Source organism: Xenopus laevis, chromosome 9_10L (genome assembly GCF_017654675.1).
Source record: "Xenopus laevis strain J_2021 chromosome 9_10L, Xenopus_laevis_v10.1, whole genome shotgun sequence".
Taxonomy (NCBI): Eukaryota; Metazoa; Chordata; class Amphibia; order Anura; family Pipidae; genus Xenopus; species Xenopus laevis.
This window is the reverse complement of record NC_054387.1, coordinates 71,151,810-71,178,577: the sequence shown is the minus strand read 5'-3', so window position 1 is coordinate 71,178,577 and position 26,768 is coordinate 71,151,810. Positions and strand designations below refer to the sequence as shown.

Below are 26,768 nucleotides of genomic sequence, written 5' to 3'. Positions count from 1 at the left end.
GCTTTAAGTTATGTCCCATGTCGCCCCCCCTTCAAGTCGCTAACTACCTATAGAGATGAAAAGCAGGAAGTAGTGTTCTGGTTATTATGACATTCAGTCACTCCAGCCTTTAAACTTTACAGTTTTGGATAACTAACTATATTAGAAACATTTTTAAACCATTTACCCAGTTTTTATTTTTACACTGAACTGTTCATTTAAAGGCAATTCACCTTCATTAGCAAAACTGTTATAATATAAAAAAAACATTGCCATAAAACTCCCAGAAATTACGGTAGATAAAACTTTCCATAACCTGCCAAATATTGTAAACTGGACATGGTATTTAGGTTTTTTTTTTGTCCTTCTTTCCATTTTTGAAATGTTAGGAGGTAGGTCATTGGGTTAATTGAACAAATCCAAAAATAGGCAGTGCTTCATTAAGAAATGACTGCTACCAGCAAACCTTTCTTGCAATATGCTAAGGCATTTCATAGAAAAGGTTATGAAAGAGAGCATTTAACGACTAAAATTAAGTGAGAGGGTGGTTATTAACTGTATTTCTGTTTAACGTGTTGCCTCATAAGGTTTTTCAGATATCACTGCCATTTCGTTAGGAGGTAGTCTTTCTTAAAAAGCTCTGTGGTGCATGCTGGAATAACTCCAGGCCGGTGCAGTTTTCTGCTGATAGGAGCACTAGCCTGGGGTTTCAGGTAAGTAAATACATTCACCTGGGGGTGCCTAACATTTGCCACCACCTAGTGGTATAAACGACTTTCCTCCTCCTTGGCAGACCCCTGAGGGACCACTACCACAACACTCTGTGAAAAAGATCAGACAATTCAATTCCTGAAAAAGATCTTCCCCCGAGGAATGAAGGGAGCCTGTAAATATATTAATCATATCACAATAATATTAATTCCGAAATCATTAAGAATAAAAGTAACCAAATCTTCCACAGACGCTGCCAAGCTTTCCAGCAACAGCCGCTTGACGTTACATTTTGACTTCCTCTCGCACAGCTGATATTTGGCAGATGTTCTGTAAAGGGTAAATAAGGTCACTCCAGCATCCATTTGTTCAGTGGAAAAAAAACACCCAAAATACTAACAATAGCAATAGCCGCATTACTGGTAGATTTATCAGAGTTGGAACAGGCAGGTCGCCTCTAAATGCCAGTGAATAAAGTTCTCCCCTTGCCAACTGGGACAAACAGTCTGCTTACCTTTTGATAAATATACCTTTAAAATCCTTTCCCCCTCTACTGCACTCCAGCCCATGAAGACTTTGCATATCTTTTATCATCTTCTCATAAAACCAGGTAACTGCATTGGGTTTCCACTTATCGGCACCAAACATACCGCCTAACTGCCAATGGTCCAAATTTAGGGGGACTTTAGGGGTCTGGTTTTGTTGATCTGACAAGGGGCAAGTCTTACCAAATCACAATTCAAGGTTAATTAGTAATTAATTCTGATTCACATTGATGGCATCTCCAAAACCAGCACATTCTGCAACAGTGTTTAATGAGCCCAGTACAAACATCTTCTATATGACATGTGTTTCCACTAGATAATATCCACAGACCCCTAAGCTTAGCTTCTCAACAGCAGCCCAGAGCATACTGAGCATGTGCAGTGCCACTGACACTTAAAAGATACCCATAAGAAAATCCAAAATGGATAGCTGCAGTGGGCAAATTTATAAGCTTGGATATTTACTATTATAAAGTCACTGAAGCTCTGGGCTGGTGTAGCAGGTTCAGTATAAAATAAAGCATTTTGTAGCCATATTTATATTTATTAAGTTCTCCTTTCAAACATCGTTCTATCAATAGAAATTACAAATTAATTGACAACCACTGTACCAGATGAAATCCCATACGCATTAATACAATTTACATTCATCCTAATTAGAAAGAACTGGAAACGCCTGTAGTTTGGGTTTATGGTATCTCTGACTTGGTTCTGTCGGGCCAGCAATTTTACTGCTATTGGCTGCTTGTTCCTTCTGCTGTTATATGTGAAATCGAAGATTTCCTGATTCCATCGCTTGTTCTGTGTTATGTTAATCAGCCTTAGGAATGAACGAGCACCCTGCCAAAGCCTTTAGCTTTGTGCTCTTGTGTTTTAGGGTTTGCTAATACACAGCAGATGTGCTGTGATTATTTATGGTATGTTTTACAACGGGTACGCTGGCTGACAACTTAATGGAGCACCCTCAATATATTGCTTTGCATATTAAAAGGTATCATGTGGGTGATTATATTCCATTAACTCTTCACATGCTCCAGGGCCTGCCTTCTAACATGGCAAATTGCCTTAGCTGATTTCATTTAATCATTTGGCTTTTAATCTTGATTTATATCAATGGTTTGGGAAGTTGGAAGTGCTTTCTCCGTAATACGTGGTTAGAAGGGCTCCCTCCCACAGGGAGCCCACGTTATTAGCTCACCACCCACCTTGGCCACCTGATCGGTAGACCCTACCATCTAAAAAGAATGAGGTCCCAATGGCAAAAAATGACCTGGCCATATTACAAGTTATTTTACATGCATAGCCCTTTAAATAGACAATAGAGTACATTCCACCCACATTACGCCCATGTTTTAGCTGTCCGTAGTCCCACCGATTCTCACTAAGATTCCCCTCAATTTCAGGTGATTAGGTTCAAAAATCATTTTAAAATGCCATGTTTTCTACCCACTACCCCTCCCAAATACCACTGCACAATCGGTATGTCTTAAAATGGCCTATGTTGCAACTTGCATGTTATTTACCACTGCAAGTGCAAATCATCATACCAAGAGCAGCATTTTTGTGGCCCCTAGTAACCAGTGGGGTGGCCTCATTGGCACAGCTCATCTGGTTATTTTTGGCATGGAGATACTTGCAGCTTTAGTGTATGATTCAGTTTAAGTTGGTTAGTTTGTACAGGTGAAGCACACAGAGGGAACCCTGGAAGTACCATCATTTCAAGGTTCTCTTTGCCCTGCACGTTAAACTGCAATTTAAATTGCTTTATTGTTGCAAGTATAGAGCATGTACTTATGTCGAGTAGGTTTGTAAATAGATTTTTAAATGTGTGCAAATCTTTACTTGCACTTCAATCGCTAAATGAGCCCTATAGTGTTGGGGTTGAACGGTATGAGAGATTTTGTAGGATGGTGTTATATAGACAGAATGCATCATACAAGTCGCTTGTAGTTGCATGGGTCAAAATATATAGGTTATATGATTCGTTTGATGCGTAATCTACATGGAGGATTTGCCATCTGACATGTCTGTCGGATGTTAGCATCTTCCTCCAACAAGATAAAATCTGACCAACTTTTTTCTCATTGAATGTTGGATGTAGATGCATGAGGATTTTGTAGGATCCTACAAAATCTCATGCTTTTGAGTGGTGTTGCATGACAATATCAGATAAAATCTAACCCACAAAATCTGATCGACATCTCCTGTGTTGTTTAGCCCTTACAGTTGCCTGCTGTACCTCCTGTCCGCCTGACCTTTTGCCCAACCTGACTCTGGGCAGAGGGTGGGGATGTTATGTAACGGGGGCGGGGCTGTGATGTAACGGGGGCGGGTCATTATGTCAGAGACATGGCTATGACATAGCGATCAGCGATTGGCTGATCACTGCATCAATCATTGGGAATCCTGCCTAGTTTTCCTAATTTGGGAAATCGGGCAGGCAGTTTTGACCAAGGCAGCACTTCAAAAAACAGGGCCAAAAAAATTAGTGTAGCATAAATTGTGTTTTCTATATAAAATTGTGAATATTTGAATTTAGTGTAATAATGAGCAAATATGTATTTAACGCCCCTGCCAGTTGTTTCCCTGTCCATGGGTGCAGTGAAGGGGTTACAAATTGCAAAGCATTACAGCAGAAGCAAAAAGACTCGTTGAGGCAGCCGATGATTCAGCTAATCAATTTTTATTTCTCATCTCAGGTTTGAAAACAGTGATGCCATAGAACTGACCACACTCTTCACAGTAAGTCCTTTCATCTCAGATTTTTCCCTTATTGTCTACATAAATATACACAATAATAATTTCTTACAGTCCAGTGGCATGGAATTTAAACAGAAAGCATCACCAAAATATATGCGTATTCTCTGCAATTGTGGGCAAAGCAAAAATGTTGCAATTTTAACTTTTGTTTCCAAGGAAAGCTCATTTTTCAGCATGGTTATGTGTGCTATATAATATGGAGCACCATGCCTTAAGGCTACTAATACATTTGCTATCAGCTACCATCATATACAATAGACTGCCTCGGTGTTACGGAGAAAAAGAAAATCGTTGCAAATGCAAGAAATGTATTTTAAATAGGATACCAATGGGAAATGGCATTGTCATATTTCAGAGCTTCCTGGATAACAGGTTTTCAGATAAAATATCCCATTTGTATTTTATTGTTCATGACAGAGGTTTTGGCTGAATTGTTGTTTCAGCTATAAGTCATCATGATTGTATTTCCGAAATATAAAAGGCTGATCTGGAAGGTACGATAGTTTGAAGGGCGAAAACAGCAATTTACTGGTAGAAATGGCACAATATACTGCACCGTTATTCAAAAGCAGCATGCGGTCTGAGTGACATAAAATACAGAGGAAAAGGACCTTGCTGTTGTTTGCCAGTAAAACACGCTTAGTCTTGGGTATATCATTTGTAATGCACACCATTGAGGGACATTTTTTAAAAAACTTTCCTGTATTTAGGGAATAATAACACCAATACATCCCATCGGGGGGGAGAGTGAAAGTTTTGTTTGGTGAGGCTACAACAGCAGTCTTGTCATTGAAGAACATATAATTAAATCAGTATGTATGTGATGTCTTTTGGGGGGCTTCCTTAATCTTTCATGTTCTTCATCTATGTTACCCCCCAGTAAGGGCTCAGTGACCCCTGTAAGAGCACAAGAGTTCATGTCATGGTACTCCAATGTGCCTTATAATATCCTCTTATATTTCAACTTGGGTTATTTTATTATAATACACAAGTTTCAGTGAGTCATGACAATGCACTAAGCACCGTTTATAATTTCAAGGATATTCATGGTTCATGTGTATTAATGTGCTATTTTCCTAATAAGTTTTAGTGAATGTGACATCGGTAAAGGGACTAAGCTCAAGTTATATTATACAGTTATAACATTTTACTGGATATTTGTGGCAGTGGACAATAAGAACCTGGGAAAGCATTGTATGTTGCCACACCCAGTGCCTACACCTTTACTGTGAAATGGAGGTAATGGGTGGGTCATTGGTTGTGTGCATGCAGTGGCATAACTATAGAGGAGGAGACCACTCAGGGAGACCAGGTGAACAGTGGGTTACCTGCACAGCATAAATAAAGAGGGGCAGACCTGATGTTCTTCTGCTTGGGAAAAAAATAAGAGACCTTTCTTAAATCTTTCCTAAGCAGAATATCACTGCAGCCTCTTTCTTTCTCCTGACAACTTCCTTGACTACTTGGTGGTCAGACTTGGTGGTCAGTCAACTTCTTCCTAATTTCCAGGGAAGGTCCCTGTGTTCTGTCCCAGGACAGGAACATTGACCAACTGCACAAAGGTTTCAATGTCCATGTGATTAAAAAGCAAAGCTTAGTGTCTTCTATAACTCACTAAGTTGTGACTGATGAAAATAGATGCTTTAACAAAGCAACATTTTTATGTGACATACCAATTAAATATACACCGAGCAGTGGCAGGAGAACTCCATGTCACTTTGGCATTTTTTTGTTCGGAGGTCTGTCTCTGATTCATGTGTCAGCCACAGCATTAGGAGTGGTGACAGGCAGGTGCTTTAACTGGATGTACGCTGTGAATAGTAGCTCCTAATATCCCAGTGGTAGAAAGATGAGTCCCATCATTTCACCCTACATTCTTTAGCAGCCTTGGCTTGATTCCGAGGGTCCTAGGTTTAATTCCAATCAGGGAACAATCTAGAAGGGGTTTTTATGTGCTTGTGTAGGTTTCTTCCAGGTAATCATCTTTTCTCCCACACTTTAAAAACATACAGACAAATTAATTGCCCCCGATAAAACTGACCATAGTGTGTGTGCATTTGATAGGGTTTTAGTTTCTTAGCTCTACTAGCACAGGGGCTAATGTGAATGATGTATTATCTCAGTAAAGGGCTGAAGAATATGTCGGTGCTATATAAATAGAGGATAATAATAATAATGGTACAGTGAGATCTGGGTGTTTCTGTGTTCATTCCTATTCCATGAGCTTATGCCGTTAAATAGTTTTCAAGAGCAATATTTTGGCAGCTGATTCCTATATCTGATGCATCGAGCAAAGAGCTATTTGCTGTAATTTGCTAGTCCTTTAGATCTCCTTCACTATTTCCCCTGCATTCTGTTTGTCTCTGCTTTTTTATGTGGATTTGTGCCAACTCAGTGCTTCCTTCCATTTTGAGCAGAACAAGACAATCACAAGTCAGGCGTGCGCCTCTTCTAATGCAAAATAGATAAAGGGGAGTGTTTAGCAAGATCACTGCTATCCGAGAAACAAGGGCAGGCAAAACTTAGTAGGGTAATAAAAAAAGAATGGCACAATTTATGGCTAATCACAGACACCGCTGGCCAGGAATCTAATGTTTCCATTTCTCCTTCACTTCTCTGCCAGTGTAATACCTCATAAACCTTGAGACTGGGAAACATTACATCTTTACATAGGGATTATTGTTTCGTCCTATAATAAATAATTCTCACAGTATTTGCTCTTGGAGATACAGATTGGCCGAAGGTCACAAAGAGCTGAGAGCAGGCATTTTAATAAGTTACCTGCTTTAGCGACACTGGAGCATTCTTTTGCCTGCGGATGCAAGTTTTGGCTTGGAAAAACACTTCAGCTGATTTAGTACCACAGGCACTAAACTATACCCGTGCAGTTGCCAATAGCAACCACTTAGCAATCCGCTTTTTAAAGATAACCATAAGTTAGAAAATGAGAGCAAATGTATGATTGGTTCCTATTGCCAAGGGTACTGGTGCAATTTAGAATCGATGTTATGAATTCTGTTTAGCGTGTACCGTGAGGCATGTTCATGGTTGGTCCTGCTGGGTTGACATGTTAGTGCAAATCAGGAAAGTTTGGTTTAAACCTTCTAATGCAGTGGTAATCGGATTCAAGTTCCCCTTGGGGGTCAAACCTTTGGGGAAGGCCCCTCTTAGCCAATAATAAAGCTCAGCATCAGACTGGGGGCATCAAGGCCCACCAGGGCTGCCACATTGGAAGTTGGGATGGGAGGTGAGGAAGGAGCGAAGGCTCTGCCAGCCATGGGGAGCAGGTCTGGTCCAGCCATGTTTTTTACAGTGTCCCACTGACTCAGTCTGACCCTGACAAAGCTGATATCTATAAACATATAGTTCCAACAATATATAATATAGGAAATAAGTGCTCCACCCAAGTCCTGCAGTTACTATTGTTGTTGGTCCTGGGGCTTACTAAATTACCTAAGTAATGCTTTCACCTAGGGTCCACCAATCAGTATTCTGAATTGTGTTCTTAAAGGGGTTGTTCACCGTCAGATAACTAGTTGTTTTCCGATAGGTCACCAGAAAATACAACTTTTTCCAATTACTTTCTAATTTCTGAAGACTACTGAATATTGAAGTGTAAAGTGTCTTTTTTCTAAAGCAGCTCTGAAAGGGGGGCTCCCTGTAAACTGTTCTAAATTGATACATTTCTTATCTTTGTCCCTGCTAAGCAGAATCTCTGAGTTTCATTATAGGCAGCTGTTGGAATTGATACAATAGTTGCTAATATACCAGAGATGTTGCTGAGAAATGTATCAATGAAATGTTGCAAAATTGTAACAGTTTAGAGTCTGCACCTTAATTACTGAGCTGCCAGATTCAAACAGCACAGACAGTAACAGTGAACTTTAAACTTAGATTTTGGAAAACAGTAAAAAAAATAAATGGAAACTAATTTAAAAAATTCTTTATTTCTGGAGAACAACTGAACTGAAAAAAGTGTTTGGAAGGTGAACAACCCCTTTATGGTATGACTGTGACTTCATATTATGTCTGCCATATAAAAAAATACCTATTCATGTTATGAATAGTATATATGAATATATATGCGTTTTCGTTGGAGGAATACAAGGTTTGTAGTGCTTAGCCATGTAATCAGCACACGACTCTGTATCTTTATTGGAAAGAGGGCACTGCATGAAGCAATAATGAAGTTTACATGTGACTGATAAGGACAATATTTAAAACTATTGCCAAAATTAAAATTCAATATAAGCTTCAGCATACTGAAATACAATCAATTAAATATTCTGCATTGTTTCTGAAATAATCAAGTTTATGTTCTCTCTCCCTCTCTCAGCATTTGTTTCTCTCAGCATTTAGGTGTCAGATATTTATTGACAGTTTGATCCAATACATCTTATAGGGGGCTTCCTTTCCGAGCAGATGTATTAGAGCTCATTCAAATAATTGATTCCTGTACAAACAAAATGTAACAAAATAACTGCATTTTCCACAAATTCTTTATGTAGAGAGACAGCATTTCCGGTGATTTTAATAGAGTGAGCTCTAAAACATCTTCTAACCCAGGAGTAATGTGGGGTCTACTTTTATCAATGTTGTCCCATTATGACCTACATTCATAATATCACTGTTAGCATTCTGTTCCATGGAAAATATTACTTAAATATTATATTGATTTATAAGAGAATTTATATTACTATGTTTTAAAAAACAACTATTTCTTGTATAGCTTTAACAGAATAAATAGCTGAATGAAAAGAATTAAACAGAAGGGTAATTTAGTCAAGCGGTTTGTTGACATTGTCTTGAGTTCTACTGATCACCAACTAATGGTCTACTGGTAGATCCCGATCTACCTTTTGGACATCCCTGTTATAGCCAAAAGGAGTCCCTCTATAAGATATATTGGATCTGACTGTCCATGATTATCTGACACCCTACTCCTGCACAAAGAGAAACAGAAGCTGAGAGAGGAATAGTGAAGATGAACTTGATTATTTCAGAAACAGTACAGAATTTTTAATTGATTGTATTTAGTATTTAGTTTCTTATTTCAGTATGCTGAAACTTATATTAAATGTAATCTGCCCTTTGACAGCTCTGGCCAAAACTTTTGCCAAAAATACATTAAACTCATTGTAACCAGCTAGCAACAGCACGATTCAGAAAGCAGTGGCACCATATAGATAAATAGGATGAATACTTCTTATAACCCATGCCTTTATTATAACCAGATGCTATATGGACTTTGGTCTACATTGTGTGTTTTACAAAAGCTGGGGGAAGTTCACAATTCTTGCTTTTGGTCTTGGAGGGAAGATAATGACTTGTTTACTGAACTGTATCGCATTAATAATGGGAATGGAAATAATACTGCAAATACTACCCAAATGTTGGTGGATTACAGCTTTCTCAAAACCATTATGTAAGATGGGAACTGTAGTTCAACAACATTAGGGTTGGCTCATTCTTGTTTCTTCATGTAATTGCTGAAGGCATATAATATTTTTTTTCTATATCCAGACACCTAAAAAGCACCACACCTGTCCTTCTGATGTTTGATTACAGGGTAAACTCCCTATGTTATATATCAGCAAGATGAACTGATGTAGTTACAGCCAGCAGAATGCTCATTGGGGCATCATCTTGCATCTAATTACATTTGGGTCACCAACTTTGGGAAGTTCATACAATGTGAGCATTTTCTGGAGAGTTTATGTCCCCTTTAAAGAAGAAAAACGTGACTGTCTGCAGATACGTGTATCCCGAGTAATCATGATGGGCCTAAAAAAGCACTACACTCTTGTTTGTGTCTGTGCATACCTTTTGTGTTTCCAGCTCACATGATATGCAGTCACAGTCATAATATCCACATTCCTGTGTAGGCAATTATTTCCACATGGTGAGGTCCTACACATTTTGTATTAGAAAGGTTTTCTGTCATTGGCATATTGAAGCCACATGTATGTGGTTCTCCAATTCTTCCTCTTAAATACTGTCATTCTGCTTGTGTAACTTACAAAAGGGGCCACCTAAACAATGTTCGGCAAATGGCTAGTTTAGAACGAGCTTGAAAAGCAGTGGTGGGGGGTTCATTCTGGGTCTTTTTATTTAGTGGGAAAGCTATGCAATATCTAAATAAATGTAAAAAAAAATCTGAATCACAGATAATGCAGTTTTCTTCATTGTGTTTTGAATATGCTAAACAGGACACAGGCAAAGCCTTCCCAGACCACTAGAGATACATTTCCTACATATGGGCTCAATATTCTTCACATAATTGTCAATTATTTCTTGACTATATCCTGTGAGTTTTTCACATAGCAAGTAGGATTCAAGAGTTTGGAATTGGTACTATATTTATCCTGTCATGGGTTCTGGGGTTATTATACATGGAATTAATACTGTATTTATTAGGGATGCACCAAATCCACTATTTGTGATTTGGCCGAATCCCCAAATCCTTGGTGAAAGATCCGGCCGAACACTGAACCAAATCCTAATTTGCATATGCACATTAGGGAATATGCAAATTAGGGCCAGGAAAGGAAAAAGTGTAAAAAATTCTTCTTTTGTGTCCAAAAGTCACGTGATTTACCTACCCGCCCCTAATTTATGTATTCAAATTAGGATTCGGATTTGGTTCTGCCAGGCACAGGGAGTCAGCCGAATCTTGCCCGAATCCCGAACCAAATCCTGGATTCGGTGCATCCCTAGTATTTATCCTGCCATATGTTCTGGGGGAAATATGTGGAATTAGAAGTTACTTTGACAATATAAAGGCACAAGACTGAAGGCTGAGTTTTATAGGGAGCTCTGAGTGTCACACATGTATTATAATGGATATAAGGGATAATGAACCCCCCATCTGTAAATTATTATGATATTAAAGGTCACCAAGGGTGCTGTTACTTTATTAAGGTCTCATGACAGGTGTCTTTGTACAGGCCATGGAACTCCAAGGTAATTTCCAGTATCATTTGTGCTATGGCACACTGGGCATTTTAACTGCCATCATAACAAGACCCAAAGCAAGGGTGATCCAAGCAGCCATATCTACCTCTTACTGTATCCCAGAAAGAAATATAGGAAATATGTTGCCAAATATACATGTAAAGGTGACATGCAGACCTGGGCTCCAAAATACTCAATCACCATAACCAAAGCACTGATTTTAATATTTAAACAATAAAAAGTACTCTATTGTACAGGTTATTTACGGTGGCTCATATGTATTTTGAATCGATGCTGACATTTTTCTTATAAAAAAAGGGATAGTGTCAGTATCTCTCTAAAATATTTGTGGATTTGGTGTTAGACATTTCCGCATGTTTTATAGCAGCTTCACTCCATGTTTAGACTAATGACACTTCTGTGATTTGCAGCTTGGAGCCTGGAGACCACGCTATTTCCTACACAATGGTGCAGGGGTGTTTGTGCTTATTAATAAGTATGCATATGCCATTTATTAACACCATAAGCCTGACGCGTAGCGTCTGTTCCACTTGTCATGTTAATATTCCAGGCACAGGAGCTGCAAAGAAAACACATTTTAGTTACAAATGAGATGCTGTTATATTACAATTAATTGGGAAAGTGTCAATGAAAATCACCACGGGGGCTGGGCAAGCCCAAATATTTTTAAGTTGGGTGATTAAAAATTAATTTAGCAAAATTGTGCGGGTAGAAGGTGAGACATGCCCCTTACCACAATAAGAAATGTAGTGGCTAAATATTATGTGAGGAGGGTGAGAAGGAAAGGATTTGTTTTGGAGGGGCCCAGTGCTGAGTATGTACGCCACGTCGCCACTGACTATAGACACCTATCTGACAATTGCAGTCATATTGATTGATACCTTATTGCCTTACTATAAATACTGTAAGCATCTCATAGCAGAGCCAGAACTAGGGTAGGCAGAATAGACACATGCCTATCATCTTGTAAGTACAATCCATATTCGGCCATCGTAGGGGAGTCTATATAGTACTTCACTATTGCATATTCTATAACCAGATTATGTGTTCTCCTTTCATTATTCATTCAGGTGCTCTATAAATACTTGTTAATAATGCAAATAATGCTAATACTGACATTGTGTCTGTACAGTGTGGTCCTTGTTTTGGAACTCTGGAATAAAAAATCCAAATAGACATTTCTTTTATTTACAGTTCTCACCCATAATATTTTCTTAAAGCTGGGTTACAAGCCCCTTTGGCCATGGGATTTCAGTAATCCACATGCTGTAGCAAGCAACTTGATTCTGAACCCTGGCTGCACAAACATATAAGCATAAATTGCCATTTTAATTAGCAGAGTTAATTACTTGTGACTATCAGCCATGTTGCTGGATTTCAATCAAGGGCAAGAAGCAGAAGCTAAAGTCACAGTGACATCAGTTGGGCAGCTTTTCCTTGCTATTAAGTGCTTTATTAGGCTTTCTGTACAGATGGTAAATGGAGGGGCTTAGAATTAAATAGGGGTTTTGTGTGTGTGGGTCTTAATATTAAGATTAGTGCTTGTCTTTAGCAAAGACTGAGGGAGGAAAAAAGGTGGCCAGGCTTGTCCTACAAAAAAGGAATCTTATAAATCTTATGGATTTTAATGTGCAGATTATTAGCTGTTCCTGATGTTGTACTGTACATACAGGGCGAAGGGCTGCACAGATTATTAGGAGCAAATGTTGAATTTAGGTTTCATGTCCCAGTCCCTGCAGCAGAGAGCATAATGAAAGGGTACAACTCATACACCAGGGGCATATTTATTTAAAGAGTGTTAAAACAACTTTATTTGTGTTGCCTTAAAGGAATTGTTCAGTGTAAAAATAAAAACTGGGTAAATAGATAGGCTGTGCAAAATAAAAAATGTTTCTAATATAGTTAGTTAGCCAAAAATGTAATGTATAAAGGCTGGAGTGACTGGATGTGTAACATAATAAGCCAGAACACTACTTCCTGCTTTGCAGCTCTCTTGGTTTCCACTGACTGGTTACCCTGGTTACCAGGCAGTAACCAATCAGAGACTTGAGGGGGGGCACATGGGTCATATCTGTTGCTTTTGAATCTGAGCTGAATGCTGAGGATCAATTGCAAACTCACTGAAGAGAAATCATCATCATTTATTTCATCATCATCATTTATTTATATAGCGCTGTCAAGATACGCAGTGCTTTGAAGAGAAATGTCCCATGTGGCCCCCCTTCAAGTCGCTGACTAACTCAGAGTTATAGAGCTGAAAAGCAGGAAGTTGGATTCTGGCTGTTTTATTAGACATCTGTTCACTCCAGCCTTTATACATTACATTTTTGCCTAACTACCTATATTAGAAACATTTTTTATTTTGCACAGCCTATTTACACAGTTTTTATTTTCACACTGAACTATTCCTTTAAACATACAGGTTTGGCACACTCTTCAGTTATGCCCTTAAAATAAGTGTCAACATTCATCTACCAGTGGCACAGCAGAATGCAACATATCATGAATGCAGCCGGGCAAAAAACCCCAGTGTTACCTTGTTGTTGAGCTTACACTCTAAGTTCCCGATCGCTTTCACGCATACTATAGTAATTTTTATTAGGAACCAATTAACCTGTCTGATTTTGGTGCTCTTAAACCTTCATTTCAAATGCTTAAAAAAAAGCCTCAAGTCTGAAGCAGTGCATATAAAAGTGGTATAATACCTATCAGCTTCATCATACTTAAAAGTGAAACATCCCTGTATAAAGGATTATCGTATAAACTGTGTTCCTCTCCTGTGTAGTAAGGATCATCTTCTGTTTCAGCTCATACATTGCACTTTCCTGTTGTTCCTCTACAGTATGTAGAAATGTCAGCAGTTTATCAATAATTTACTCGTATCATATTAACATGTACATATAGAGTAAATGTGTGCAGAGAACATAAACGTGTACAATGGATACAGACAGGTGGGGGGATGTGTGTTGATTTTTTGCAAGAAAATGCAAAGAGGGCTCTGCTTAATGTAGCCTTTTTCAAAGCAAGAATTATTATCACATGGATATATAGAATTTTATTGTATACATTATTATAGCATCCATTCTAAACCCATGGTGACACACATATACAATATTATAGTACAAACAATTAGTGAAAAGCAGGCATTTAGATTAATGCCAACATTATTGAAACAAAGTATCAGAATGTTAACCCAGTGTGAATAATCTCTCTACTGAAAGAAGCCCTGATCTGAGCTTGCTGTGAGAGCATTTGTATCATCTGCTGTATAGATTGTCTCAGAGGTGATGTCAAGGTGAAAGCAGACTAGCAGGATGGTTGGAAATCATTGATATTCTGACTCGGAGGCTACAAATGGCTCGGTGGCAGATGGAGTCTTTGTCAAGGAAGAAAAATGGCAGCTTAGGAGCATCATAGCTGTTTTTGCTTGAAGCTTGGCTCACACGCAGTGACCTTCTACTGTTCAGAAGTTCTCCAGCGCTTTAATAAATCCTCCTTCCTTTCTATCAGCTAAAAGTAGAGAAATGGCGGCATCATAATTCAGTACAAATTGAGTTGTTTCATTACAAAGCAACATAAACCTGTTTTACAGCCACAATTTTAAGAGCGTTTTTCTCAAATGGCCAGCCTTTTCAGAAAGGCCCTGCAAATTGGTGGGACAGTGGGGCTCATTTATAAACTTTGCACAGGGCAGATTGGTTTGCACAGTGAATATATTTGCCCTGCGCATGGTTACATTTATAAAGCTGAATAAGAGTGTGCAAACTGAATTGAAATTTTTTTTTTCACTTTGGGAATGTCTATAAGAGCTTTTTAAATATGGCAAAAATCGAAAATTGTGAATATTATGTGCATATTCTGCATTTAATTCCGCCACAACTTTGGTGGTGGAGAAAATATTTGCAAAACACTTTCGGAAATTGCAAATTGAAGTTACTGTCAACGCTATTTTTGCGCACAACAACCTTGGTATTAAAATTATTTGTAAATGTAATTTCTGTGATGTGTTTGTCTGTTCCTATTCTCGGAACTGCTGGATATGTTGCCCAAAACACTGTAGAAAATCGGCTAGAACAGAAAGCGATAAATGGATACTGATTTCAGCTGCATGTCATATTCACAAATGTATTTCGCTCCACTTAAAATGTTGAATGAATGTGAATAAGCAAGTTGCTTAGAATAACATTTTTAATTGCCAAAAATAGTTTTTGGGTGAAGTTCCTCTTTAGTACTATTATAATCAGCAATGGGCAGTGGTTAAAAAGAATTGTATATATTTGAAGCATGGTGTCTATGATCTCGTAGTTTTCTGCTTGTACTAAACTTGCATTTATACCTATATGTAAGAACTGTCATATTGCTTGCTTTGCCTGAGGCCTGTTCTAGACAAATAGAAAAAGACACCTTCACATATAACATAGGAACCAAAGGTACTGTGACTGCATCTGGGGAAGGAATGTGTTCTTTGGAGGAGCACAGGTCTTTGCATCCGTTCTGGACCTAAATACATGGTGTCGAAGTATAGGACAAGGTACAAACATGGCTGCTTGTACCTGTGATTTGCTCAAGGTGTATACAGTCAATCTGTATAACCTGTATAAGCCTTTTCTTCTAGGAACAAAAGCTTAAATTGCAAGATCTGTGGTGCAGGGATTAATTGTATAGCAGTGTGTATAATTGGTAGCATACGATTTTTTTTTAAAAATTGTTTTAATTAAGGACATAAGAAAGCTAAAGTTGCTGAGGAAGCGGTTGCATATTTTTTCCCCCATTTCAATTTATGTAGAATGCCATTTCTATTTTCCCTGGGCTACCCACCTGCCTCATGCAGGCATATAACTGTGATTGGCAATCTCTATAATGGGGGGGGGGGATCACTCCACCAAAGTGTTAACACAATTTCTTGCTTAGAGCAAAGGAATCTGATAGAGAGAGGGAGAAATTCTGAAAGGTTGAGGGGGAAGGAAGAATGGCTGAGCAGAGAAATGATGCAAAAAGCAAATGACACCGGGGTCCTGGTTTAATACATATGTATTCTTGGTTGCTGGTTGATTTCATTAGCAAATCTCATTGTTATGCAATGTCTGTTCTTCTGCAGCAAAATGAATATTGTATTCTCCCAGGCTCAGTGTGTGTGTGCACCCATTTATGTTTAGAGATGGCAAGGCAGGAGCATCTTAAATCTCACACTTCTGGGCATCTGTTTCCCTGTGCACACCCATTGACACGAGCTTTGTATTTCTTAAAATGCCAAATCAAATGCATTGAATCCCAGACTCAGCACAGTTGGTGGGGGGATGGTTGGGGCAGACATTTGGTGTTTATTTACAATATTAATGAGTATCTATGTGTTCGTGATGTGTTTCTGCTTGTTTGTGTGCCCAGACTTTCACACTTAAATTTCTCATAATATTTATAGAGATGTGGCATAATGGTACATACTCTGGTTTGGTTTATCTTTATTAGCTCTAATTAAATGTGAATATAAGCATACTTACATTATATAATTACATTATATAAGTGTATATATATATATATATATATATATATATATATATATATATATATATATATATATATATATATATATACACACACTTTATGCCAGGGGTCTGCACTCCAACCAGTCTTCCTCTTTCTTGGGTGCAGGTTCAATTTGTAATATACAATAGTTCAGAAGCACCCACACTCCATGTACAGTGAATGACACTTTTTTTATTAATCATACATGCGTATCCAACGTTTCGGCCCACATTAGGGCCCTTAACATATAAATTTATATATATATATATTTATTTATTTAGAAAATACTACTCCATTAAGCAAAAATTATATTTATCAGTAAGGAATGAGTGCACACTGGGAACCCTCAAAAAGGTTTTATTTTAAAACCATAATTTTATTTAAAGTGGACCCGTCACCCAGACACAAAAATCTGCATAATAAAAGTCATTTTCAAATTAAGCATGAAATCCAATTTCAATTTTTATTTAAACATTCATAGCTGTTGTAAGCTCATTTAAAAATCTCAGCTGTCAATCAAATATTCTCTGCCCCTCCTCTATGCCCGTGGCATAGAGCCGGGGCAGACAATTACTTTCACTTTCAATTCAGCACTTCCTAGATGTCACTGCTCTCCACACATTCCCTCAGTTCTCTTTACCATATAATTGTGTAGCCAGGGCATGGGAATGGACATCGGGTCCCCCGTTCTGGTACACAAACAAGATTCTGAGATGATACAAGGCTTGTCCTAATAACAGTGTCCACAAAATGGCTGCTGCCTGCTTGCTATAATTTTGAAATCCCAGACTGAAGGAAACAAGATTCAAATAATTTATATAGTGTAATTAAAGTTCATTTTCCTTGACTAATCTGATAAAATAGGATTTTTAATATTTTTTTTGGGTGACAGGTCCCCTTTAAGCTAATTAAAAAACAGGCCAACGTTTGGGTCTGTAACTAAGACCTTTATCTTGATCAGAAACTTGAAGCGGGGCACATGGGCCATAACTGTTGCTTTTGAATCTGAGCTGCATGCTAAGGATCAATTGCAAGCTCACTGAACAGTTTTGTCTCATGTGGCCCCCTTCAAGTTGCTGACTAACTCACAGTTAGAGAGCTGAAAAGCAGGACGTAGTGTTCTGGCTATTATGTTAGACATCCAGCCACTACAGCTTTTATAGATTACATTTTTGGCTAACTAGTTTAGAAACACTTTTTTATTTTGCACAGCCTATCTATTTACCCAGTTTTTATTTTTACACTGAACTGTTAAAGAACTAAATCTATTTGGCACCAATCAATCACAAAAATTGTAAAACCAGTACCAGTTTAAGGGTAAGGCCTCACTGGGTGTTTTGGGGAGATATGGTCGCCTGGCGGCGACCAATCTTCCCAAATCCCTTCCCTGACTCTGAAGTTGAGCGGAAAACGAATTGCTGCGTGTGATTAGCGCTGGCGTTTTTTTTCATTTTAGCCAGCGCAGAGTCAGGGAAGGCGTTTGGGGAGATTGGTTGCCGCAAAGACGAGGCGATTAGTCGCCAGGCGACCAAATCTCCCCAAAACGCCTAGTGTGGCCTTACCCTTATAATTTTCTGTATCCAGATGATTCTAAATTATTAGTTGCCCAAGTTGCACCAATTGACGTAAAGGAACCCTGGTGCTACAGCTACTTCTAGATCAGATGGCAGTTTCAGGATTCGCTGAATTGGAGCAGCACACTTGCATCTTGTAGCCTACAGAAGTGAGGGAGACACCAGTCCCAAGGGTATGTGCAGTTCTGACAGCAAAAGAGTCCGTCATGGTTTAGGGGCTCTTGGTGGTCCTACAAATAATCTTTTATATTAATGATGTACTTGGCACCTGAAATCCAACCCACATAGTCAGAGAGTGGTGTATTGCTAATGGTCTTACAACTCCCTGATCCTTTATGTCAGTAAGACACTTTAGTGGTTAGTAAATGTGGGCCTTTACATTGTTTTTTTGCACTGGGGGCCCTCTGCTGACTGCATCCACACCTGACCATGTCTAGTTAATTAAAGAACCCATCAGTACAGCTTTGGAGTTCTCCAGATTGAATAGATGTGGCCTTGTGTGCTTCAGTTAAGTAAATAGATAGATGTTTCATATGCAAATGACACAGGGCTTTCAGGGAGAAGGAAAAAATGCATTTCCATTTCATTCTGTTTGATATTGACCTTTAGGAAATTGATTGTAGGTGATATGTCACCCAAATGTATTCTCATTCCTGCTCGGCACATTTTGGTGTCACAGATCACATTACTGCCAACTTAACAGCCATTCCTTATTCCCGGTCTATTTTTAATTCTTAGCAGTTTGTATCATTTTCCCTTTTAGATGAGAGGGTCTGGGGAAGAGAGAGACGAAGGGATTTGTCACATAATCTTCCTTTCTGTGTCAAATGACATCTCTCCGCTGCCATTCTGTCCTCTTGGTTACAGACATGGAGCTGTGGCTTTTAAGATACATACCAATATACAGCATTTGACAGCTACGTTTTGTGTGACGGAGATATTGCACAAGTTGTTTTATTATATATTTCTCTTTTAGTTTTAATATTTTAAATGGTTATTTTATTATACTCTCTATAAATATAACTGCTGGAGCCACTAAATGTTCCTGCAGTCAGTCTAGGATACGTAAGTGAGGGATTAACAGTACATAATGTTGTATGGTTAAATGTGGCTTCTTGTAATTGCTTAATTTATTCATTTGATGGCAGTCTGGCAGAGGGTATCCCCATAGTGTAGAAGGTTCTAGAAGGAAGTAGTCTATGATCCATCAATGTCAATCAAGGGAAGGACATTGTACTGGGAAAGGAATATAAGGAAGGGAGGAAGTGTCATTATGTCACTTTTCTTATACCAGCCTAAGAGAACATGCCTAGGTTAGAGCCAACTTCAACACTATGTTATTAGATAGCCAGCTAGTGTGTGGGTAGTTTAGTTTATATCACCTAATTTTGTAAGAGTTAGGAGTAGGCCAGCTAGCTAAGCAGTTTGGGCTTTAAACAGCGGTTAAGTTGTTCACCTTTGAGTTTGTAAGGGGTTGTTCACCTTTGAGTTAACTTTTAGTATGATGCATAGAGAGTGATATTCTGAGACAATTTGCAATTGGTTTTCTTTTTTTATTATTTGTGGTTTTTGTGTTATTTAGCTTTTTTATGCAACAGCTCTCCAGTTTGCAATTTCAGCTATCTGGTTGCTAGGGTCCACATTAACCTAGCAACCATTCATTGATTTGAATAAGAGACTGGAATATGAATAGGAGAGGCCCAAATAGAAAGAAGAGTAATAAAATGTAGCAAAAACAATAAATGTGTAGCCTTACAGAGCATTTTACCCCAGGGCCGGAACTGGGGGTAGGAAGGGTAGGCAGAGTAGGCGCCTGCTTTGAGCGCAATCATGTGGGGGGGGTGCATTTTTAAGGGGAATTTTTTTTCTTTTCGTTTTTTAATTTTATAAACCACCTGTTCCAATCCCCTCTTGCCCGTGATTCATACCACAGGCAGAATCACTCCCCACCTCCCTCTAGGCAGCTGCTGGCACAGTTACATATTTGTGGGCAATGGCTGCTACTTGCACAGGTAAACAGATAATTAGGGGCAATATGATGGATTTTTGGCTGCTGCTGGCACAGGTACATATTTGGGGGCAATATGAGGGATTGGCTGATGCTGGCTCAGGCACATGGGGCAATATGGTGGCTGCTGGCACAAGAAAACATATGTTTGGGGAATAGGATGGATTTTTGGTTCCTGCTGGCACAGATACAAATAAGGGGCAATGTAATGGATTTTTTTGACTGCCGCTGGCATAGGTACAGATTGGGTGTAATAATATAATGGATGTTTTGGCTTATGCTGGCACAGGTACTTGGGGGCAATCTGAGGGATTGACTGCCGTTGGCACAGGTACAGAGGGTAATATGAATGGTAAAGTAGGAAATGGTAATACAGGACTGGGTGCGGTGGGTACTGATTGAAGCCCTTGCCTAGGGTGCCAAAATACCTTGGCCTGGCCCTTTTTGGCCCCCATATGAAAGCTGGGAAGAATCAGTAGAAAAGGCAAATAATTCAAAAACTATAAAAAAATAAATAATGAAGGGTCACTTTTGTGTGCCAGCTTAGACCAGAGCAGGGTATTCTACAGGAAGAAAATGCGTACTGTGATACCTTGAACTGTCTTTACTATGACAGCTCTTGGGTTAATTTTTTGATCACTAGATAGATACTAGCCTTAGCTCACACTCCTACATATATGACCATTCAAACAAAGCCTAAGGATGTCAATTGAAAGGTACAGTAATGGAATACATTACTGATAAATTGGGTCTGCATTTTTTCCCCAAAACGTTTGCCTCCTCTCCCTCACAGGGTTGTTTGTGAAAAAGAAAGCTTAGATGTACAAGTTAACTTGCCGTGAAATTCAGCTGCATAAATTATAGACTCGAGATAACCAGGTTTAATCATGGAAGCGGTGAGCGGAGATCCTGCATGGATAAAACCTTGCTTTCTAGAGAGAAATTGTGCCACCCTTATGTATGTTCATTTAACACTTTAGGAGCTTTAAGTGCTCAGATTGGACCTTATTTGAGCCTGCCATAAGGAAATCAGTTTATGTTGGTCATAGCACTGTGTCAATCAGGCTTCAATTCAGCCCTGCTTTGTACTGCTGCCACCACACATGCCAACGTGGAATCTGTGTTTTGCTGGAGATTAATAAGAAATATGGACTACCTGATTGCGTATGTGTTGAGCCTTGCAGAGCACTAATTTGAAATTGTGTTTGTAAGACTCCCCAAGGAGCAGTTACCAAAGGGCTTGGGTTTTCGATGCCTTTTTATGACAAGCCAACAGCTAAGAGCAAAGCAGCTTTTATTTTTTTGCAGTGATCTGCATAACAAAAGCCTAATTGCATTGTTCAGAAATTCCCATACTTGGACAAATAACTGTAATAAGGGCAGTAGTGTTACAAGCATTGACTTGGGTTTACAGAAAAATGGTTGGGTAGGTTTTGCCCAACATAGGCCATATATATATATACTATTAGGGCTGCCCCCAAGTCACCTGAATCTTCCGCCTCTCACATTGCATCCCTGACAAAATCTGGCCATACACGATCAGCAATTGTTTACTGCCAACTCAGCAACTTGTCATGCTGTTAGTATCAAACCAAAACAAATGGCATCCAAAACCATCAGGGCTCAGGAAGGATGGAAAATATTGATAGGATTATTCTGATTTGACCCACTACTTGGTAAATATCTCATGGTTGGTGTCTATTGGTGTCTATGAATCAACCTATGTGCTGAACTCTTAAGGGGGAGGCAGCAATAATCTATTGACTGTGCTACAAGCTGCATATAAAATACTAAAATATCATTGGGGAGTGATTGCCTCCTGAAGTATTTCCTTTGTTTGTCTGTGTGCAATCAACTTTTAGGTGTATATGATTACAGATATCTTGTAATCCTAGTTATAAATATTTCAGCTGCCATACTGATTGCTACTCTGTAGAAAAAAATAAATATCCTCCATATGAATAAGTACTCCCTTTTTGTCTTTATTATGCATGGAGTCATCTAGCAATAATATAATGTAAGACCTCCCCATCTTTTGGTTTTGGGGGGCTTCTATTGACACAAGTTTACTATGAACTTGAATTACTAATCTATTCATTGGGACATGAATTTTGGAAAGCCGTTCATCAGACTGGTTTATTATAAAATGGAAGCATAGCAGGCCCTGTCTAAAGCTATTGCTTTGTATAAATACTTTCTGAACTTGTCGCACATCTTTTGGGATTTTTTTAGTTTTTTATAAATCTGTAATTTGTTAAAGTGACAGTAATCATATTGCAGGTTTCTAGAAAAATCAACAATGTTTACAATATTTAAAACCTTTTTATGAGAAATATGCATTGTATACTGAAGTCTGCGCTCTAACTTGTATCAGACACTGTGCTCACACACAAACCAAAGGCAGACATACATGCTAGGTGAGATCAGCCAATGATTGGATAGAGCAATGTCTTTTACTCCCACACTTCTTCTTGTTACAGTAAGAATCTGCATGGTTTCTTGTTAGGTGTGACCCATGGGATCACAAAATGGCTGCTCAAGGGAAAATATGTAAAAGTCCAACATTTAATGAAATTCATGTCAGTTTGATAAGATTTTTCAAGTAGGCCACATTTTAGGATAAACGTTGTCTGTTTGAATGTATGGAGAATGTGGATGGGAGGAGTAGGGGGCAGTCTGAAGGCCAGTCAGAATGGTATTTGTGGCAAATCATTATTTGATCCCCTATAGATTTCAGGAAGCAAATGCCACTTAGACTGAGATCTGGGGTGATTGTGAATTTGTTGCTTTAGATATTTTTAGGAAGCTTAGCCAATAATGGTTAAGTTTAGATTAAAAGGTATCTCCACCCCATAATATTTTCTGCATGCTAAAAGAAGATGTAATTCAAAGCAACTTTTCAACGTATATTGATTAAATATTGTAATGGTTTTAAAGTTATTTGTAAATTGTTTCTGGGGGAAAAGCCTTTGCAGTTAGCAGGGGTTCTGGTGGTCATCCCTAAAGTGCTGTAAGTTTCTCTCCTTCATTTTTGCTGTCAGCAGGGCAATGGCAAGGAAGAGGTTAACTCTTGTGTACCAGATTCTTGTGTGTGTGTGTGTAATGGTCGGCTGGCTTGTACATACACATCCAGGTTGTCACATTGGGTTAAGTTTTTGTTAAACATTTATCCTGGAGTGATTATCTTTGTGCACAAAACCAATATTCAGCAGAAAGGTGTGGGAACGCAGGCACAAGAAAGGGAATGATTGTTGTTCAGCTCCTGATAGAGCCCTGCAGCCCGGGCACCACACTCAATATTCAGAATATTCTCCCTAGCATTTATTGCTAGACTTGAGAATAAAATACATTTAGTCTAGTGCTTGTAGTGCAGAGGGATGCCTTTAGTGTCTGAGGGGCATGGGACAAAAATATGTTGTATAGTGTTAACTGTATAAATTCCAAGCTATAGTTGATTTACAGCTCCCATAATCCTTTCACAGTCCCTTCGCACTGTTACTATATTTTCTTTTTGTACACACTCACAGCTACAGCTTCTTCTCCTGAACCCATATAATCTTATTATACACATTATGCCACCGTGACAGTGTCTACTCTCAGATATCATCCTGGCTTATTACATACCTCCCAATATTTTGGAAATACAAAGAGGGACAAAAAGATTTGCTGCATGGAGTATTGCAAATTTTTTTGACCATGCCCATTTTTGCAGCCACACCCCAAAATTATCATGTTCATTTTACAAAATGTAGCAGGTTATGAAAGTTTGAACATAAATCTGTGGTTTTTATGTGTTATTACAGTTTTGCTAATGAAGGTGAATTGCCCTTTAAACTGAGAGACTAAGTTCTCCCAAGAGACCTCCTGGTCCTAAATTGTTACAATTGTTTCTTTGCTTATCTTAAATTGTTACAAAAGTATCCAAGTGCACCTACCACATATTCTGGGCCCTCTGCTAAAAGCCAATTATGTTTTAGAAACTTTTTTTGGCTGTTCAGTGCAGGAGATCAAAGAGAAAGTCAGGACATTTCTGTAACAATCCAGGACCGTGGGCTGAGCTCTGACTTCCAGAATGCAAAACAGTCTATTTCCACAAGTCATCAGGTATCTCAACTCCCAAGGACTAAACTGAATATATTCATAAGGAACTGAAATGTCTACTTTGCCCAGCATGAACTAGAGTTGTTGTATAGCACCGGGGGGTTCTGGAGGAACGCAATTTTGTTTCTGCTATGTACTGTATTAACTGTAAATGGCTGAAATTACAATAAAATCCACTTGACTTGGCTTGAGCTGTCAAAATCAGGACTTTCCCGTGAAAAACAGGACAGTTGGGAGGTATGCTTACAATACACTCTGTGCCACAATCAGGCCCGGATTTGTGGGAAGGCCACCTAGGCCCGGGCCTAGGGTGGCAGGATATAAGGGGGGGCGGCATGCTGCCCAACCACACCCACATTGGTTCAAAAAACTGGGGATGCGCAGGAGATACAATCTCCATGAAAATTTGCATGAATAAAGGGTAGGGGACAGGGGGGGACAAACGGCAGTGGGCCTAGGGGCGCCCGCTATGTAAATCCGGCCCTGGCCACAATTACAACCCCACCTCTGACACCAGCTTGATCTGCTATCCACCGTGTCCCACAGGTACAGTCCCTTCTTTCCTCACTAAATCAGGGAAACCCAGAAACTCGTTTACAAAGTGCAGGTCGAAAATAGGGAGCAAACTTCTCCCTCTAAAATTGAGAGCAAGGACCTGCACCTGCCCCAGTAATATAGCTCTACCTCCATTTGCAGTCCTGTATTCATGTGGGGTGGACAGAGGTGGCACATAGACATTGTTCCTCCTATCTGTCCCCTAACCTGTGAGCCATTCAGATGCACTAGCGGGTACAAGCCACAAAGGAGCCCTGAATTTAACCACCTGTAGGAGGTAGGGAAAGGGATATCTTGTGGTCACTAGAGCTGGAAGGCTCTGTAAGACCATGGGCATAATTGCTTCTTGAATGAGGACCAATGGGGATAATTCTGTCCCCCTTACTGCTCTAGCTCACAGCTACAACCCCTTTTTCTGACCCCCTATTCACTATCCCATATTTACAGCCTTTTCCCTGACTCCTTGCCTTTCTGTACACCCTGTACCCGTTCCAACCACTTCTCCGAAGCAGCAGTTTCCTTACTTTCCTATTGAATACAACTGCATCTCCACTATGTCTCACTTACATGCCTCACTATTACAAATAAAATAACTGCCAATGTGACATTTTAAACCTCTGTTTAATCATTTCATTCTTTAAACTTTCGTTTTTATACTTTTTTTTTTTAAGTATAAAGACATAAACATAAGTTATGGAACAAAAACCTGTGCTTCTCAACAGGGAATATATTTCCCCTGGAAACACAGTATTTTCTTACATTGAAGTTAACCTGGCACCCGCTCCTCTCTCCAAAGATGCCGTAAGGAGATTTACTCCAGCAGTTTGTACACTCACACATGCACGCACACTCTCTCTCTCTCTCGCTCTCTCGCTCTCCACATGTCAGAGAGCCAATTAGAAGAGGCAGGGGGCAGGAGGGGGCAGACATAAGGATAGTAAAGCACTAAGTGTATCAGTGTCAGGTTAATATAGATAAGCCCCCTTTTTTGTACTGTACACTTTCCTACCCCCTGTCCATAGACTTCTCTAGCCTTTGCTGTCAGGGACTGTATATTGTATTCTGCTAAAGCAAACACTGCCATAGATGTATATAAAAAAAACCCTAGAAACTGCCTACTTTGCCTAGATTAATTCTGCTGATGTGAGCATGATTACTCCCCAGCTAATCCTAGCGCTCCACCTGCCTTTCAGATTGTTTACCAGGAAATCAAGATGTGTAAACTGCAGGAAGCACTATTTGACCCTTATCCGACAGTGTCTCATTACAATAATTGCTAATCTCTGAATAAGACAGCCATGTTCTGAGTGAGACACAGAGAGCAGGAAGATAGATTGGTGGAGGGGAGAAAGAAAAAAAAAAAAAGAAAAGAAGCCGCTTCTGTTAAGTAGATGCTTGTTGTCGGAACAGGCAGAGCTTTGTAAATGGCTTCAACTATGAGGCTTTTATAGTAACGTTTCCTAAGGCATCTGGACACCTCTGGGGGGGGGGTCAGGAAAAGAAAAAACCCCCAGGGTAGGATAGTATGTACACTTTCATCCTTTCTTCCTGAAGCTGAAGACATATCACAGCTTGTTTTGGAGCGCAGATGTACGGAAATAACATGACTCCATCCTGATGAAACACTGACCACAGTAAGAAACTCCATGTTACGGGTTTTCTCCTCCAGGCAAGGAATGAATGGGTGGCACTTGCCTTCTTTATTTGGCTCCTGGCTGTTTGTGTGTGTTGAATAGGATTACAATAATGGCTGGTGTAAACTAGAAGGTTTTGTGATTCAGCATGCTTTTCACTATCTTCTTTGGGGGAGCATCCTGGATGAAGAGAATTTGGTAGAACCTGTCCTTTTTCATGTCTTTGTTTCACTTTTAATTCGTTGAATGTTTGTTTATTGTACATTTTCCAAAAAGTATATAGTATATTATATAGAGTTACAGTAGCTGACTGCAATCAATATTAGTGTTTGTGATTTAACTCTTAGTGTGCTGATTTTGTGCTTGGAATAATCATTTATTTATATAGATTTTGTTTCTTGTT

At 39.1% G+C, this 26,768-nt stretch overlaps 1 protein-coding gene across 7 annotated transcripts in view; it reads left to right on the top strand.

Annotated features, from left to right (window-relative positions):
* The window catches only part of baz2b.L (bromodomain adjacent to zinc finger domain 2B L homeolog), a 159,747-nt gene that overhangs the window by 43,281 nt on the left and 89,698 nt on the right, over positions 1-26,768 (top strand). For 5 of the 7 annotated variants that reach the window (XM_018235811.2, XM_041576126.1, XM_018235810.2 and 2 more), the window contains one exon: positions 3,935-3,977. The exons of 1 other annotated variant lie outside the window; for it this stretch is intronic. The gene's annotated coding sequence lies outside the window, so the exon portion shown is untranslated. Of the gene's footprint in view, positions 1-3,934; positions 3,978-25,805; positions 26,366-26,768 lie in introns of those variants that run through there. One more of the 7 variants, XM_018235812.2, reaches the window with a different exon arrangement.